Source organism: Heterodontus francisci, chromosome 14, assembly GCF_036365525.1.
Source record: "Heterodontus francisci isolate sHetFra1 chromosome 14, sHetFra1.hap1, whole genome shotgun sequence".
NCBI classification, from domain to species: Eukaryota; Metazoa; Chordata; class Chondrichthyes; order Heterodontiformes; family Heterodontidae; genus Heterodontus; species Heterodontus francisci.
Genome location: NC_090384.1, coordinates 109,231,632 through 109,251,094, shown reverse-complemented (window position 1 = coordinate 109,251,094; position 19,463 = coordinate 109,231,632). Strand labels below are relative to the sequence as shown.

At 46.8% G+C, this 19,463-nt stretch overlaps 1 long non-coding RNA gene across 2 annotated transcripts in view; it reads right to left on the bottom strand.

Annotated features, from left to right (window-relative positions):
* The window catches only part of LOC137377360 (uncharacterized), a 34,804-nt gene extending 15,692 nt beyond the window's left edge, over positions 1 to 19,112 (bottom strand). For both annotated transcript variants that reach the window (XR_010976402.1, XR_010976403.1), the window contains exons 1-2: positions 18,939 to 19,112; positions 12,863 to 13,266 (exon numbers count right to left, since the gene is read on the bottom strand). This is a non-coding gene — a long non-coding RNA (uncharacterized lncRNA). The remainder of the gene's footprint in view (positions 1 to 12,862; positions 13,267 to 18,938) is intronic.
* Between the last annotated feature and the right edge of the window lie 351 nt (positions 19,113 to 19,463).

Sequence of the window (19,463 nt, the reverse complement as noted above, 5' to 3'; positions counted from 1 at the left end):
CGCAACAGGGTTCCCCATGTCCTCACTTTCCACCCCATCAGCCTCCATATCCAAAGGATCATCCTCCGCCATTTCCGCCACCTCCAGCGTGATGCCACTACCAAATGCATCTTCCCCTCCCTTCCCCTGTCAGCATTCCGAAGGAATCATTCCCTCCGCAACACCCTGGTTCACTCCTCCATTATCCCCACCACCCCATCCCCTTCCCATGGCACCTTCCCATGCAATCACAGGAGGTGTAATACCTGCCCATTTACCTCCTCTCTCCTCACTATCCAAGGCCCCAAACACTCCTTTCAGGTGAAGCAGCGATTTACTTGTACTTCTTTCAATGTAGTACACTGTATTCGCTGCTCACAGTGTGGTCTCCTCTACATTGGGGAGACCATACGCAGACTGGGTGACCGCTTTGCGGAACATCTCCGCTCAGTCCGCAAGCAGGACCCTGAGCTTCTGGTTGCTTGCCATTTCAACACTCCCCCCTGCTCTCATGCTCACATCTCTGTCCTGGGATTGCTGCAGTGTTCCAGTGAACATCAACGCAAGCTCGAGGAACAGCATCTCATTTACCGATTAGGCACACTACCGCCTGCCGGACTGAACATTGAGTTCAATAATTTCAGAGCATGACGGGCCCCCCATTTTACTTTTATTTTTAGTTATTTTTTTCTTTTTCCTTTTTTTTAAGTATATTTTTTTGTGTTTATTTTATTTTATTTCATCTTAGTTTGTTCAGTTTGCTTACCCACTGTTTTTTTCATGTTTGTACTTGCAGCTGTTCAGTTTCAGTCCATTAACACCCTATCTGTACTAATGCTTTCTCTTTCAACACACCATTAACATATTGTTTGCCTTTGCTCCACGACCTTCTGGTCAGCTATTCTGTGACCTTGTCCTATCTACACCTTCTCCTTTGTTATCTCTTGCCCCACCCCTGCTTTACTTGCTTATAACCTTTTACATTTCTAATATTTGCCAGTTCTGAAGAAGGGTCACTGACCCGAAACGTTAACTCTGCTTCTCTCTCCACAGATGCTGCCAGACCTGCTGAGTATTTCCAGCATTTCTTGTTTTTATTCTATCTTCACATTGATTGGCTGGAGTAAAGTGTGATTTATTGAGGACTGAATGTTGGGTGAGGAGTGTGACAACACTGAGGAGGTGGATGGGTGGAGAGAGTTGGTGGTGTGTAGAGCTGGGTGTTGCAATGCAGTACCCAGACTGTTGACTCTGAATTGAAGCTCCACCTGTTTTTTCAGTTCATTGTGGAGTTTTACTTGGGCTGGTGAATTGGGTCGTGACCGTTGTCCTTTCAGATACGTTATGCTTTGAGCCCAGCTTCCTTGGCAGGAGCTGGCACACCGCGGTGTGAATCTCCCAGGAGCTGATAATGTAGTGCTTGATGCCGGGTGGGAAGCCTCACCCACGATGTATGTAAATATCGTTCACAGAGGAGTTCCTGATGCTTATGGCCGTGGAACAGATGCTGGAAACTGGATGAATCTTTCAGAGAGCCAGTGTGGACATGATAGGCTGAATGGCCTCCCTCTGCATTGTAACAATTCTGTGATTCTGTGGACCTGCATCATCACTCTGGGACGTAGGTGGAGTAACTGCCCACCCTCCACTCTCTGTGCTTCTTGCTGCCCTTTGCTGGGACTGTACCTGGGGCTGGTTTCTGCTGCTTGAAATTGGCCATGTTCACTTTCACACAAATAGCTTGTTCAACGATGAAACACATCACTCGTCTCTGAACCAGCCTGCTTTCTCTCCAGGAGCTCAGTAGCTGTCTCCCTCTGCTGTTCAGCTCCATCATTAGCAGCTGAAGTTGACGGGAATCGGCAAATGAATCAGTGTAACTTGTAAACTACCAGCTGCCTGAGAGAGTTACAAACCACCCACTCTGCAACTGCGATAACTAAATCCCTACACAAGATGGTGAACTTCTCTCCTCGATATCGTTTGGCCGCTCATTCTCTGATGATAACGTAAGATGCTTGTCTTGGAATGTGACATTTCTGAGCATTTGATGCGTTGAACTTCTGGTTGTCTTTATCTTATCAAATCACATTTGTCAAGAAAAGAAAGACTTGCATTTATGTCGCACCTTTCACAACCTCAGAGTGTCCCAAATCTTTTACAGCCGTTGAAACACATTTAAAGTGTGGTTTCTGTTATAATGAAGGAAACGCAGCAGCCAATTCGTGCTCAGCAAGATTCCACAGTCAGCTATGTTATAATGACCAGAGGATCTGTTTTTAGTGATGTTGGTTGAGGGATAAATATTGGCCCCAGGACAGCTTTTCTTCAAAATGGTGCCATACATCAACCTGAGAAGGCACAGGGTGCCCGGATTTCATGTCACATACTGCACCACCGACAGTGCAGCACCCCCTCAGTACTGACCCTCTGACAGTGCAGCGCTCCCTCAGTTCTGACCCTCTGACAGTGCAGCGCTCCCTCAGTACTGACCCTCCAACAGTGCAGCGCTCCCTCAGTTCTGACCCTCTGACAGTGCAGCGCTCCCTCAGTACTGACCCTCCGACAGTGCAGCACTCCCTCAGTACTGACCCTCCAACAGTGCAGCGCTCCCTCTGTACTGACCCTCCGACAGTGCAGCACTCCCTCAGTTCTGACCCTCCGACAGTGCAGCGCTCCCTCAGTTCTGACTCTCCGACAGTGCAGCACTCCCTCAGTTCTGACCCTCTGACAGTGCAGCACTCCCTCAGTTCTGACCCTCTGACAGTGCAGCACTCCCTCAGTACTGACTCTCCGACAGTGCAGCACTCCCTCAGCACTGACCCTCTGACAGTGCAGCACTCCCTCAGTACTGACTCTCCGACAGTGCAGCACTCCCTCAGCACTGACCCTCTGACAGTGCAGCACTCCCTCAGTAATGACTCTCCGACAGTGCAGCAATCCCTCAGCACTGACCCTCTGACAGTGCAGCACTCCCTCAGTACTGACTCTCCGACAGTGCAGCACTCCCTCAGTTCTGACCCTCTGACAGTGCAGCGCTCCCTCAGTTCTGACTCTCCGACAGTGCAGCACTCCCTCAGTTCTGACCCTCTGACAGTGCAGCGCTCCCTCAGTTCTGACTCTCCGACAGTGCAGCACTCCCTCAGTTCTGACTCTCCGACAGTGCAGCGCTCCCTCAGCACTGACCCTCTGACAGTGCAGCATTCCCTCAGTACTGACTCTCCGACAGTGCAGCGCTCCCTCAGCACTGACCCTCGGACAGTACAGCGCTCCCTCAGCACTGACCCTCGGACAGTGCAGCGCTCCCTCAGTTCTGACTCTCCGACAGTGCAGCGCTCCCTCAGCACTGACCCTCTGACAGTGCAGCATTCCCTCAGTACTGACTCTCCGACAGTGCAGCGCTCCCTCAGCACTGACCCTCGGACAGTACAGCGCTCCCTCAGCACTGACCCTCGGACAGTGCAGCGCTCCCTCACTACTGACCCTCTGACAGTGCAGCGCTCCCTCACTACTGACCCTCTGACAGTGCAGCGCTCCCTCACTACTGACCCTCTGACAGTGCAGCGCTCCCTCAGTACTGACCCTCCGACAGTGCAGCGCTCCCTCACTACTGACCCTCTGACAGTGCAGCGCTCCCTCAGTACTGACCCTCCGACAGTGCAGCACTCCCTCAGTATTGACCCTCCGACAGTGCAGCGCTCCCTCACTACTGACCCTCTGACAGTGCAGCGCTCCCTCACTACTGACCCTCTGACAATGCAGCGCTTCCTCAGTTCTGGCCCTCTGACAGTGCAGCGCTCCCTCTGTACTGACCCTCCGACAGTGCAGCACTCTCTCAGTACTGACCCTCTGACAGAGCAGCACTGCCTCAGTACTGACCCTCCAACAGTGCAGCACTCCCTCAGTATTGACCCTCCGACAGTGCAGCGCTCCCTCACTACTGACCCTCTGACAGTGCAGCGCTCCCTCACTACTGACCCTCTGACAATGCAGCGCTTCCTCAGTTCTGGCCCTCTGACAGTGCAGCGCTCCCTCTGTACTGACCCTCCGACAGTGCAGCACTCTCTCAGTACTGACCCTCTGACAGAGCAGCACTGCCTCAGTACTGACCCTCCGACAGTGCAGCACTCTCTCAGTACTGACCCTCCGACAGTGCAACACTCCCTCAGTACTGACCCTCTGACAGTGCAGCACTCTCTCAGTACTGACCCTCCGACATTGCAGTACTCCCTCAGTACTGACCCTCCAACAGTGCAGCACTCCCTCAGTACTGACCCTCCGACAGTGCAGCGCTCCCTCAGTTCTGACCCTCTGACAGTGCAGCACTCCCTCAGTACTGACTCTCCGACAGTGCAGCGCTCCCTCAGTTCTGACCCTCCAACAGTGCAGCACTCCCTCAGTACTGACTCTCCGACAGTGCAGCGCTCCCTCAGTTCTGACCCTCTGACAGTGCAGCACTCCCTCAGTACTGACTCTCCGACAGTGCAGCGCTCCCTCAGTTCTGACCCTCTGACAGTGCAGCACTCCCTCAGTACTGACTCTCCGACAGTGCAGCGCTCCCTCAGTTCTGACCCTCCAACAGTGCAGCGCTCCCTCACTACTGTCCCTCCAACAGTGCAGCACTCCCTCAGTACTGACTCTCCGACAGTGCAGCGCTCCCTCAGTTCTGACCCTCTGACAGTGCAGCACTCCCTCAGTACTGACTCTCCGACAGTGCAGCGCTCCCTCAGTTCTGACCCTCTGACAGTGCAGCACTCCCTCAGTACTGACTCTCCGACAGTGCAGCGCTCCCTCAGTTCTGACCCTCCAACAGTGCAGCGCTCCCTCACTACTGTCCCTCCAACAGTGCAGCACTCCCTCAGTTCTGACTCTCCGACAGTGCAGCGCTCCCTCAGTTCTGACCCTCCGACAGTGCAGCGCTCCCTCAGTTCTGACCCTCTGACAGTGCAGCGCTCCCTCACTACTGTCCCTCCAACAGTGCAGCACTCCCTCAGTACTGGCCTTCCTTTTTCCTGGAGTTATCCTGACCTTTCACAATCTTGCCTTGGACTTTTGCATGTTTTGAAAATAAATGTAAATATATTGCATGGTCTCGGGATTGTCGTAAATGTCTGGTTGCCTGGAATCTCTTGGAATTGCAGGATAATCTCCAGGACACTGCTGCTGTCAGAGTGCCCAGAGATATATCATCGGGAAGTTAAACAAAATTGTGTTTTACTCACTATGCTGAACATTTTCATTTCTATTGTTTGTAAAAATATTGGGGATGGCGATAAGGTTGTTTTTCTAACTGTCAGGATTATTCCCAGGCCTTGGGAAACCTGGCAGGTAGAAGGAGGTGAGAAGGGCTGGATCAATGAGGTAAGTGCATTTACAGCACTGCTTGTGGGCCAAGAGGAACAGATGGATTTCCCCCGGGGGAATTATCTAACCTGCTTCCAGCTTCACGAGTGGTGACTCCCACCCCCTTCCCTCAATCGCCCCCCACCCCCCCACCTCCCCCAACTGCACTGAGTGTCACTGGAGGCACAGAGTGCGAAGAAGGGAGATTGGTTAGTCAGCAGATTTCAAGGGTTAATTTCTCTGGAGTCTAGTTTTTGTTTTGTTTACATTTAGCAATTAATTGAAATTACTGTTTAAGTTGAGAGGATAGTTAAGTTTCTTACAGTTTTAAACAAGGATATACAGGCTCCCTGAGAGTAGCTGTAGCTAGCTAATTAGGTAGCTAGCTTAAACTGGTTTCTGAGCTCTACCAGGGCTGACACAGCATTGTTTACAGGGAGCATCAATTCAGGGGACCCTCAGTGCTGCTTGTCTGCATTGAGTGCTGCTGAAGGGCACAGGGTATAAAGTGTGAGTTGGTGTGTGAGGGAGTTCAGTGAGGGAGGGGCTCCTTTCTTTCTTTTTCTACCTTTCTTCAGCCTCCAGTAGCTGCTTCTCTCCTCAGTACAGGGGAAGAAGCTGGTTGGTGAGTAACTGGTAAGTTATTCTTATTCTAATTATAATAAATAGCTTTTAAAGTTACGGTATTGCAGGTCAGCTCGGCCAAGTGGAATGTACGTCCTGCGGTATGTGGGAGGTCATGGATGCACCACGTGTCCTAGATGAGCACATCTGCAGGAAGTGTCAGTTGCTGCAGAAGCTTGAGCTCAGGCTTTCTGTACTCGAGCGGTGGCTGGAGTCACTGTTGTGTATTCACAAGGCAGAGGACTACGTGGATAGCACATTTAGGGAGGTGGTCACACTTCAGGTTAGGAGCATACAGGCAGAGAGGGAATGCGTGACCGCCAGGCAGTCTAAGAGAACCAGACAGGCAGTGCAGGAGTCTATCTTGCTTGCTAATCGGTTTTACATTTTGGATACTGATGGTTCCTCGGGGGAGTGCATCCAGAGCAAAGTCTGTGACACCACGGGTGGCTCAGCTGTACAGGAAGGGAGGAAGAATGGAAGAACAATAGTGATAGGGGATTCGATAGTCAGGGGATCAGACCACATTTCTGCGGGAGTAAACATGACTCCAGGATGGTATGTGACATAGGTAGGAAGAGGGATGAGGTCCTGAAAGCAGATTTTAGGGAGTTAAGAAGGAAATTAAAAAACAGGACCTCAAGAGCATTAATCTCAGGATTACTCCAAGTGCCACATGCTAGTGAAAACAGGAATACAAGGACTGATCGATTGAACACGTGGCTGGAGAATTGGTATAGGAAGGAGGGCATCAGATTTCTGAGGCATTGGGACCAGTTCTGGGGCAGGTGGGACCTGTACAAGATGGACGGACTACACCTTAACAGGACCAGAACTAATATCCTCGCAGGGGATTTGCTAGTGCTGTTGGGGAGGGTTTAAACTAGCTTGTCAGGGGGATGGGAACCTGAGGGGTAGTTCAAATTGGAAGGAAGTAGAGCTGGTAACAGGAGGTAGAAAAGTAGCAAGTGACATTAGAAGGCAGGCAAAACAAAGGCATCAACTTGGCTTAGAATGCAGAATAATGTCAAGAAGACAAGGTTAAGGGCACTCTACCTGAATGCACACAGCATTCACAACAAGGTAGATGATTTAAAGGCACAAATAGAGGTAAATGGGTATGATCTAATTGCCATTACAAAAACGTGGCTACAGGGTGACCGAGACTGGGAACTGAATATTCAAAGATAGTCAACATTTAGTAAGGAGGTGGTGTTGCGCTGATAATAATGGGTGGGATCAGTACATTAATAAGGGGGGATCTCAGATCGGAAGAACAAAATGTGGAATCTGTTTGGGTGAAGCTAAGAAACAGCAAGGGGCAGCAAACATTGGTAGGAGTTGTTTATAGGCCACCAAACAGTAACGGTAGTGTGGGGCATGGTATTAATCAGGAGATTAGAGAAGCATGTAGCATGGGTAATACAGTAATTATGGGTAAATTCAATCTGCATATAGACTGGGTAAACCTAATGAGCACTAATGCTGTGGAGGACGAGTTTCTGGTGTGTGTTAGGGATGGGTTTCTAGAGCAGTATGTTGAGGAACCGACGAGAGAACAGGCTATTTTAGATCTAGTATTATGTAACGAGAAAGGGGTAATTAATAATCTTGTTCTAAAAGAACTTTTAGGAATGAGGGATCATAATATGATAGAATTTTACATTATGTTTGAAGGTGAGGTAATTCAATCTGAAGCCAGGGTGTTAAATTTGAACAAAGGAAATGATGAAGGTATGAGGAGCACATTGGCTGAGGTGGATTGGGAAAATACATTAAAAGGTATAACAGTGCGTAGAAAATGGATAGTTATCAAAGAATTATTACATAGTTTATAGCAACTATAAATTCCTTCAAGGCACAAAAACCTCAAAAGTAAAGGCAGTCAACTGTGGATAACAAAGGAAGTTAAGGATTGTATAAGATTAAAAGAAAAGGCCTATAAAATTGCCAGAAATAGTAGTAAACCTGAGGATTGGGAAGATTTTAGAATACAGCAAAGGAGGACCAAGAAACTGATAAAGAAAGGGAGAATAGAATATGAATGTAAACTAGCAAAAAACATAAAATAGGTATGTAAAAAGGAAACGTTTGGCTAAGACAAATGTGAGTCCATTATAGGCAGAGTCAGGAGAATTTGAGAAATGACAGAGAAGCTAAATGATTACTTTGGCCGGGATTTACCCCTGGGCAGACGGGAGCCGTCCACCGACTGAAAAGTCAGTGGCGAACCCACTTGCACCTCGCCTGGGTATCCAACCGTATTTTGCTGGTCGCCGGGCTTTAAAAGGTGTGAGGCGGGATTTCCACCTGCTTGAGGTAGCAAGTCCCGCCAAATAGAGCTGCCAGCCAATCAGCGGGCCAGCAGCTAACTGTCCCAGCAACGCCACCGGGAGCGGTGGTCACGGCTGGAACTCCAGCCCAGCTTGAAGAAGATGTTGGGCAGCTGGAACAAAGGTAAGTTTTGGTTGTCTCGCCGGGGGTAATCGGTCAGGCCCCGGTGAGGCAACGGTAGTCGACTGGGGGGACATGGGCCGTGTTGGGTGTTGGGGGTGGTTGGGGCAGTGGGGGCAGCCCTCCATCGGGAACTGGGTGCCCAATCATGAGGGCCCTCGCCCGGGCTATCAGAAAGCCGCCTGCTTTTGTCAGGTGGCTTCTCTCGGACTCGGCCGCCCGACTAGCTATGGATAAAATCCCCATGGAGTTGGGCGAAGGCCCTGCAGTGGCCGTTAAGTCGCCACTTAAGGACCTTGATTGGCCTGGGGTGGGTGGGCTGTTTTTCACCACCGCCGCCCTACATAAAGTGGCGGCAGAGGCGGGAGCAGGTCGGGAAGGGCCCCCGAAGCCTCCTGTTCCTTTTTACTCTCCCCCCACGCCACCATCCTGCTCTTTGTTGGGGCGGGGGGCGGGGTGGCGTAAAATTCAGCCCTTTGTGTCTGTCTTCACTGAGGAAGATACAAGAAATCTCCCAGAATTAGAGATCCAAGGGATTAGGGAGAATGAGGAATTGAAGGAAATTAGTATTAGTAAGAAGGTTGTATTGTGGTAATTAATGGGGCTGAAAGTTAATAAGTCCCCAGGACCTGATATTCTACATCCCAGAGTGTTGAAAGAGGTAGCTATGGAGATAGTGGATGCAATGGTGATCACCTTCCAAAATTCTATAGATTCTGGAACAGATCCTGCAGATTGGAAGGTAGCAGATGCCACCCCACTATTTAAGAAGGGAGGGAGAGAGAAAACAGAGAACTACAGACCTGTTAGCCTTACATCAGTAGCAGGGAAAATGCTAGAATCTATTCTAAAGGATGTGATAAATTGACACTTGGATAATAATGATCTGATTGGACATAGTCAACGTGGATTTCTGAATGGGAAATCATGTTTGATGAACCTGTTGGAGTTTTTTGAGGATGTTACTAACAGAATTGATAAAGGGGAGTCGGTGGACGTGGTATACTTGGATTTTCAGAAGGCTTTTGATAAAGTCCCCCACAGGAGGTTGGTTAGCAAAATTAAATCACATGGGATAGGAGGTAATATACTGGCATGGATTAAGGATTGGTTAACAGGCAGAAAGCAGAGAGTAGGAATAAACGGGTCATCCTCATGTTGGCAGTCTGTGACTAGTGAGTTACCGCAAAGATCGGTACTTGGCCCCAGCTGTTCACAATATGTATCAATGATTTGGATGTGGGGACCAAATGTAATATTTTCAAGTTAGCGGATGACACAAACTAGGTGGGAATGTGTTTTGTGAGGAAAATGCGAAGTGGCTTCAAGGGGATTTGCAAAGACTTAGTGAGTGGGCAAGAACATGGCAGATGGAATATAATATAATGGCTGTTGGGTGGGAAACCTGTTGAAGAAAATTAAAGTATGTCCTGCAGTTAATTTCAGTTGGACATTCAGGAGTTAAAATCATGGCTCACAGAGTCATGTGAGATGATGGGGTTTTGTTTCATGAGGCACTGGCTCCCGTACTGGGAAAACAGGGAACTGCTCCATTGGGTCAACATCCTGGAAGATTGTATAACTAGGGCTGTGGATAGGGATTGTAGGAAGAGTCAAGCGAAGGAAGATTTAGAAATCTAAAGAGAAAGGTCGAGGCAATAGAGCAGCATAATGATTTGGGTAAAGATAAGCAGAGTGGGATAGCAAAGGACAGAGAGTTTAACGGTAATAGTGCATCAGCAATAAGGTCCATGTAAAGAATAGTGATAAAAAAATTAAACACTCTCTATCTGAATGCACAACACATTTGTAATAAGGCAGATGAAATAGTGGCCCAAATAGAGATAAACAGTTTAGATCTAATAAACATTGCAGAGACATGGTTACAAAGTGACCAAGGTTGGGAGATAAATATTCCAGAGTACACAACATTTCAAAAAGACAGGCAGAATGGCAAAGGAGGAGGGGTAGTCCTGATTGTAAAGGATGATGTAAGGACAGTAGTGGGAAAGGATCCTGGCTCAGAAAATCAGGAAATAGAATCAGTATGGCCAGAGATTAAGAATAACAAGGGTCAGAATAACACTGTGGGAGTAGTTTATAGGCCCCCTAATAGTAGTTATACTGTTGGACAGAGCATTAAACAAGAAATAATTGGAGCTTCCATCAAAGGCAATGTAACATTCGTGGGAGACTTCAATCTTCATATCGACTGGACAAATCACATGGGCAAAGGAAGTCTGAATGATGAGTTTATATAATGCTTTCATGACAGTTTCCTGGAACAATACAGTGTGGAACCAATAAGTGATAAAGCTATTTTAGATCTAGTATTGTATAATGAGGCAGTCTTAATTAGTAATCTCATTGTAAAAGATCCTGTGTGAAGAATGGATCATAATACAATTAAATTCCATATTTAAGTTTGAGAGTAACCTACTCGAGTCCAAAGCAAGAATCTTAAATGACATCAATTACATCGGTATGAGAGGAGAACTGGTTGAGGTTGATTGGGAAAATAGACTAAATGGAATGGCGGTAAATAAAGAGTGGGAAATATTTAAAGAAACAATTCAAAATGTTTAACATAAATATTGTCATGAAGGCCCCCACCTGCCAAGAATGAGACACATATTTCACCACATGAACATTAAAACTTAAAATTGTTGCTGGGAAGAAAAGAGGGCCTATCACAAGGAATTGCCAAGCCCCTAACTGGAAAGACATTTGCATAGTAGCAGACAGTGCTTGGAAAGGACAAAGGGACCACTTCCCGCTCCAATTTAATCCACAGTGGACTTTTGATTACCAGACGTTGAAGGTGGAGAGGCTAGCATTCCAGGTTAACTGCTAAAATGGCTGAATACACAAATAGATGTGGTCAGACCAAGTTTCATCACTTGACTAATTGAATTGACATGATTTTTGAATTTGAACTTGCCATAGAGAATTTGAACTCAGAAAGCTATTTGCTCCTGAACTGGAAAAGACGTCTTATGGCTGGCTCGCCGCTGTCTCTCTCCTGTCTGCTCATCTCTTTCTCACCAGCTTTGGAATCCATTGAACGCACAGGGAACCCCAAGAGAGAAAAGTCTCCTACAGTGAACAAGGTTTAAGAAGAATACTGGGCCCCAACAAAAAGCAAGGACTACCTACAAAAGGACTACAGTGAGCTCAAAGCACAGTAACAAGAAACTCTTCTGATATTGCCTGAAACCTCTCAATTTTTTCTTCTGCTCTTTTCTGTCTCTATTTGTATGTGCATATCGCATATGCATGCTTGTGTGGGGAGCTGCGTGTATCCATAGGCGTTAACCAAATTAGAGTTTAAGTTTAATAAATTTCACTTTTCTTCTTTAAACCTAAGAAAGCCTGTTTGTGCTCATTTCTTTGCCTTATAATCAGAAAGTGGTGAACAAGGATTCACCAAAGGGGGAGCTCAAAACACAGTGTGTTTAAAATTAAACCCTGTTATAATAAGACCAAGTGAAGGCTAAAAGGGACCCCTCGTCACCATTCTGACCTGGTTGTAACAATATGTTATACTAAAAAACAAAAACTCAGCAAGAAAGATCCATCCATGGCTTACTAGGGAAGTTAGGATAGTATGAGATTAAAATAAGAGGCTCACAATGTTGTGATGAATAGTAATAACCCTGAGGATTGGGAGAGTTGCTGAAACCAGCAAAGAGTGACCAAAAAGTTGGCAAAAAGAGAAAAAATTGAATATGAGTAAACGAACCAGAAATATAAAAACAGATTGTAAGAGCTTTTACAAGTATATAAAAAGGAGGAGAGTAGCTAAAAATTCCCTTAGAGGCAGAGACAGGAGAAATTATGATGGGGAATGAGGAAATGGCAGAGATGTTGAACAAATATTATGTGTCTGTCTTCACAGTAGAAGACACAAATTACGTACCAGAAATAAAGGGTAATCAAGGAACTAATAGAGTAAGGAACTTAAAGCGATTAATATCAGCAGAGAAAAAGTATTGGAGAAACTTAAGGGACTAAAATCCAACAAATCCCCAGGATCTGATCACCTACCTCCTTGAGTAGCTACAGAGATAGTGGGCTGAATTTTATGGGCCCCCCTGAGATAAGGAGAGGAGTGGGAAAGGAGCTCGGCTCAGAAGATCAGGAAGTAGAAATAGTATGGGTGGTGATTAGGAATAACAAGGGTTCAGAGGTGGGGGGCCTATAGAATTGCGACAGGAGGCAAAGGCTGGAGGGCCATTGCAGTGCAATTTTGTCAAAAGTGGGATAGGCCAAAGACAGTCTTCATGCCCAGAAACCAATTAAGGCCCTTAAGTGGCCTATTAATGGCCATCTGTGGCCCACGGAGGTCCCCCGCCAGAAAACCTGCACCTCCATGAACTACCCTGCCCGTGCACAAAATGTCCACCCCCACCAACCTCTCCGGGACCTGCCGGACAGGCCCTGATGACCCCGCCTCACTTACCTGAGGTCTGTGTCTCCAATGCTGGGCCACTGCTCCCAGTGGCACTGCCAATATTGCTGAGCTGCTGGCCCTGTGATTGGCTGGCAGCTCTTGGAGATGGAAACCTCTGTCTTTAAAGGGGCAGGAATCCCATGGCTGAGCTTTTAGTTGTTTTTTATTCGTTGCTGGGATGTAGATGTCGCTGGCCAGGCCAGCATTTATTGTCCATCTCTAATTGCCCTTGAGAAGGTGATGGTGAGCTGCCTTCTTGAACCGCTGCAGTCCTTGTGGAGTAGGTACACCCACAGTCTGATGATGGCTCCTTATCCTGAGACAATTGGCCTGATGATGTTGATTCACTCCAGAGGGGCTCCAGCTGGCCAGGGTGGGATTCCTCCCGCTTTCTCAGCTCGGAAGCAGGAACCCTGCCATGGGAAAAAAAAGTCAGTCCAGTGGATGCACTGGCTATGATTTTCCAAAATTGCCTAGATTCCAGAATGATTCCAGCAGACTGGAAGTTAGCAAATGTAACTGACATCAGTCATTGGGAATATGTTGGAATCTAATATTAAGACGAGCTCAGCTCTTAGAAAAGGTTCATGATAACAAGATCAGGATGAATAAGCAAATCTCCTCTACGTTTTAGAGAGTGTGAAAATGCTTACTTGCAAACAATGTTTTGTTTTAATCATGTATTGTTAGTACAAACCGCAATATCATTGTATATTGTACATATGTTTTTATTTGTAGAAAAATGGAGGATGTTGTGAGAGCGCCTTAAGAGGCTGTATGTGAAGATCACCGGAGGAAGTGATGTCACAGCACACATGACCAGGGAGTTCTGGGTGTAACCCGACAGAGTGAGATGTGTGTAGATGTGCCTCCTGCAATCACTGTGTATATATCTGTTCCAATTAAGTTAGAATTCTTTGGATTCTTTGGATATTACTTGGAGTCTTGTGAATCATACAATAGTTCACATACCGAAGGAAAAAGTAATATTACAGCTAGATTGGTTCCTCGGATGAGAGGATTTCCCTATGATGAGAGGCTGAATAAATTGGGCCTCTAATCTCTGGAGTTTAGAAGACTGAGAGGAGATTTCATTGAAACATGTAAGATTCTGAAGAGGCTTGACAGGGTAGATACTGAAAGGTTGTTTCCATTGGCTAGGGAATCTAGAACACGGAGGTACAGTCTCCGGATAAGGGGCCAATCATTTCAGACTGAGATGAGGAGAAATTTCTTCATTCAGGGTGTTGTGAATCTTTGGAATTTTCTACCCCCGAGGGCTGTGGATGCTCCATTGTTGAGTATATTCAAGACTGAGATAGACAGATTTTTGATTTCTCAGGGAATCAAAGGATACGGGGCAGGAATGTGGAGTTGAGGTAGAAGATCAGCCATGATCTTATTGAATGGTGAAGCAGACTCGAGGGGCCGAATGGCCTTCTCCTGCTCCTAGATCCTATGTTCTTATGTTACCTCTGGGATTTCCATCCAGATCTCCTCCTGACAAAGTCTCCCCTTCACTCTGTAAATATCAGGGCCCAAGAGTCTTATCCCTTTCCAATTGGCTGTGGAAGGCAGTGCACCTGGAGGATGGACCAATGGTGGGAGTGTGGGGTGGGGCAATTCAAGATCATGTGATGAAACCCACAGAAAGATACTTACAACATCTGCAGCTTGCAAATCAGAAGAGAGTGTCTGATGAGAGTGAAGTGGGATGTGAGATGGATGATTAGGTCCCTGCACCAGTTTTCTGGGGAGGAAGCTGTTTAATTTATCACCCAAGGACCTTGGCAGGTACTGCCTGAATGGTAACGTGTCAGTCCAATTGCTCGATTTCACCTGTTGCTCAGATGGACAGCAGCTGATGCAGGACTTTGAATCAGCAGTAGATCACACGAGGGCAAACAGGAAAGTAACAGGAAAGTCAGAACCATTGGAGTTTTTGAATCAATGAATTTAAGCAGAATCATCCTCATCTGAGTCTTCTGCTGCCGCAGAACATACATGTGGCTTCGCCCCCTGGTGAGCTGGCACCCATGCTATTCCTTTCCCCTTGCCCTGGCTGAAGCACACTCATGCCTGGTATCTCACCACATGCGGATCCTGCCTCTAATCTATCCTCTAAGCTATGCACAGTGCTGAGCTGGTGGCTGCGAGTCTGAAATTAAGTGACAGCGTTATCTATCTCTTCATTATCACGGTCTTCATGGTGTCCCTCTACTGTCTGGCCAGGTTACACCTAGAATCATAGGAAGTTTAAGGCACAGCAAGAGGCCACTTGGCCCATCATGTCTGTGCCAGTCAAAAAATGATCCCACCTTCCAGCATTTGGTCTGTAGCCCTGCAGATTACGGCACTTGAGGTGCCTATCCAGGCTCCTTTTGAATGAGTTGAGGGTCTCTGCCTCAACTACCCTTTCAGGCGGTGAGTTCCAGACCATCATCACTCTCTGGGTGAGAATGTTTTTCCTCATCTTCCCTCTAATTTTTCTACCGATCACTTGAAATCTATGTCCCCCAGTCACTGACCTCTCTGCTAAGGTGAATAGACCCGTCACCTCCACTCTATCCAGGCCCCTCACAATTTTGTACATTTCAATCAGATCTCCCCTCAGCCTTCTCTGTTCCAAGGAGAACAACCCCAGCCTATCCAATCTTTCCTCATAGCTGCATTTTTCCAGTCCTGGCAACATCCTCATAAATCTCCTCTGTACCCTCTCTAGTGCAATTACATCCTTTCTGTAATGAGGTGACCAGAACTGTACACAGTACTCAAGTTGTGGCCTAACCAATGATTTATCCAGTTCCAGCATAACCTCCCTGCTCTTATATTCTATGCCTCAGCTAATAAAGGAAAGGATTCCATCTGCCTTCTTAACCACCTTATTGACCTGTCCAGCTACCTTCAGGAATCTGTGGACATTCACTCCAAGGTCCCTCACCTCCTCACCCTTTTTCTTTGTGGGAACATGTTTACTCTGAATCCTTTGAATCTCCCCTTTGAATGCCTCCCACTGCTCTGACACTGATTTATCTTCAAGTAGCTGTTTCCAGTTCACTTTCACTAAATCACTCCTCAGTTTAGTAAAATTGGCCTTGCCCCAAATGAAAACTCTAACCTGTTCTGTCTGTCATTTTCCACAATTATGTTAAAATTGACTCAATCATGATCGCTACCACCAAAATGGTCTCTCACCCACACAAAGGGGAGGTGGTGGTGTAGTGGTAATGTCACTGGACTAGTCGCCCAGAGGCCCAGGCTAGTGTTCTGGGGACACGGGTTCGAATCCCACCATGGCAGATGGTGAAATTTGAATTCAATTAATAAATTTGTAATTAAAAAGCTAGTCTAACCGTGAAACCATCGCCGATTGTTGTAAAAACCCATCTGGTTCACTAATGCCCTTTAGTGAAGGAAATCTGAATCTGCCATCCTTACCTGGTCTGGCCTACATGTGACTCCAGACCCACAGCAATGTGGTTGACTCTTAAAATGCTCTCTGAAATAGCCTAGCAAGCCACACAGTTCAAGGGCAATTAGGATGGGCTGTAAATGCTGGCTTAGCCAGTGACACCCACATCCCATGAATGAATGAAAAAAAACTCCTTCCACCTGCCCATCTTCATTTCCTAAAACTAAGTCTAAAACTGCACCCTCTCTTGTTGGACTTGCTACATACTGGGCAAAAATGTTCTCCTGAATGCACCTCAAGAATTCTGCTCCCTCAATTCCTTTCACACTAAAACTATTCCAGTTAATATTGGGGTAATTAAAATCCCCTACTATTACTGCCCTATTGTTTAGTTTAGCTTAGAGATACAGAACTGAAACAGGCCCTTCGGCCCACCGAGTCTGTGCCGACCATCAACCACCCATTTATACTAATCCTACACTAATTCTATACTCCTACCACATCCCCACCTGTCCCTATATTTCCCTACCACCTACCTATACTAGGGGCAATTTATAATGGCCAATTAACCTATCAACCTGCAAGTCTTTGGCATGTGGGAGGAAACCGGAGCACCCGGAGGAAACCCACGCAGACACAGGGAGAACTTGCAAACTCCACACAGGCAGTACCCAGAATTGAACCTGGGTCACTGGAGCTGTGAGGCTGCGGTGCTAACCACTGCGCCACTGTGCCGCACTGTTCTTGCACTTCTCAGAGATTTGTCTACATATCTGCTCTTCTACCTCCCTCTGACTGTTTGGGGGTCTATAGGACACTCCCAGCAGTGTGATTACCCCTTTTTTGTTCCTTAGCTCAATCCATATGGCCTCAATTGATGAACCTTCCAACATATCATCCCTCTTTACAGCTGCAATAATTTCTTTGACCAGAATTGCTCCCCCCCCCCCCCATCCTTTCTTATCCCCCTCCCTATCGCGTCTGAAAACCCTGTATCCAGGAACGTTGAGCTGCCATTCCGGTCCCTCCTTAAGCCATATTTCTGTAATAGCTATGATATCATACTGCCACGTGTCTATAGAGTCATAGAGTTATACAGCACAGAAACAGGCCCTTCGGCCCGTCGTGTCTGTGCCGGCCATCAAGCACCTAACTATTCTAATCCCATTTTCCAGCACTTCGCCCGTAGCCTTCTGCCCTCAGCTCATCTGCTTTATTTGCTATCCTCCTTGCATTGAAATAGATCCCCTTGGGCACTGCCAAACTCTTTTTTTTATTTCCTAACCTTTGTTTCCTCTGTCTTCCAGACTCATCCATTAATTTTCCACCTTCCATTTTAATTTGATTTTGTCCCAGCTGAGTCTACCCTCAGGTCCCCATCCCCCTGCCAAACTAGTTTAAACCCTCCCCGACAGCACTGGCAAAACATCCCACAAGGAACTCAGTTCCGGCTCTGTTCAGGTGCAACCCATCCGGCCTGTACAGGTCCCATCTCCCCCAGAGCCGGTCCCAATGTCCCAGGAATCTGAAGCCCTCCCTCCTGCACCATTTTTCCAGCCACGCATTCATCTGTCTTATCCTTCTATTTCTCTACTCACTTGCATGTGGCAATGGGAGTAATCTGGAGATTACTACTTTTGAGGGTACTGCTTTCTAATATCTTCCCCAGCTCCCTAAAGTTTGACTGCAGGACCTCATCCCTCTTTCTCCCTGTGTCGTTGGTTCCGATGTGGACCACGACTGCTGGCTGTTCACCCTCCCCCTTCAGGATGCTCTGCAGCCGCTCAGTGACATCATTGACCCTGCACCAGGGAGGCAACACACCATCCTGGATTCACGCCTGACTGTTCCCCTGACTACTGAATCACCTATCACTGTCGCTCTTGAGTTTCTGAAAGAAAACGGCACGAGGGTAAGGTTATGGTGTAAGGGTGGGGAAAGTAAGAGGACATCAATGAGGCAACCGACAGAAGAAAGGTATAAAAACATAGGAGCAGGAATAGACCATTCGGCCCCTCAAGCCTACTCTGCCATTCAATACGATCATGGCTAAACTTTGACCTCAACTCCACTTTCCCGCCCACTTCCCATATCCCTTGATTCCCTGAGCGACTAAAAATCTTTCTGTTTCAGCTTTAAATATATTTAGTTACAACCTCCTGGGGTAGAGAATTCCAAAGATTCACAATCCTCTGAGTGAAGAAATTTCTCCTCATCTAAATGATCGACCCTTATCATGAGGTTGCCATTGTGGCTGCTGTAACTGACAGATTTTAGAGCAGACGTTCTTATTGATGCACAAACTTCTCACACATTCTTCCTCACTGAGGTTCCGGTAAGAGATTTGTTCCCTGAATGCGCTGGATGGATGGGGCCTTTGGCTGAGGCCTTTTCCCCTCTTCCTCCTCCCACTTCCAGCAGATTGTCCTGCTCTACGTGGTCCCTGTTCATCTGTTCATTCTCCAAGTTGTGCTGTACTCCAAGGAGAATGTCTACGACTGCACCCATGTCTGGGCAAAAGTGATTTGTGCAGAAGCCTTGAAGTCAGCAAAAACTCCTTCAGCACTTACCACACCACTACCTATAGACATTTGCAACTTGGAAGAACTATGGAAAACACCAAACACTTATAGGATTGTAACAATAGGCAGTAAAAATCAACCAGGAACTGACCTGAAAGTATTTGATGATCCCTTTAAACAATGCTGCTGGGGGACTTTCCTGTGGCTGAACATGTGTTCGGCTGTACGTGGTTAGAGAGGGTGTTAGCTGGAGCATTGAGCTCCAAAATGACATCGCTAAGGTCAAATCAGTGTTGCACAGTGATTGACATCATGATCTGCCAACTCTGCATATTAGCTGGGCACTCACCAAGATGGTGTCTGCCACGATTCACAGCTAAACTGTGTGTGTGTGTGCTTCAATACCATTTTGTTCCTGAATAATATCTGTAGCAATCATACAATGGGGCAAGATGGCTGGAACTGAGCTGCAATGAATCAAAGTCCTGAGATTTGAGAACAGACAGCTGCCTGCAGGCATGTTAAATAATTAACCATAATTTGGACACTGATCAAACCTGTTGCTGTTACTCTTATCAATAAATAAATCACTAATTGTATAACCATATTGAGTACATTGTTTGCGAAATTGTTCAATATTAATCTTCTTATATATGTAGAGAATATGGATGAGCTG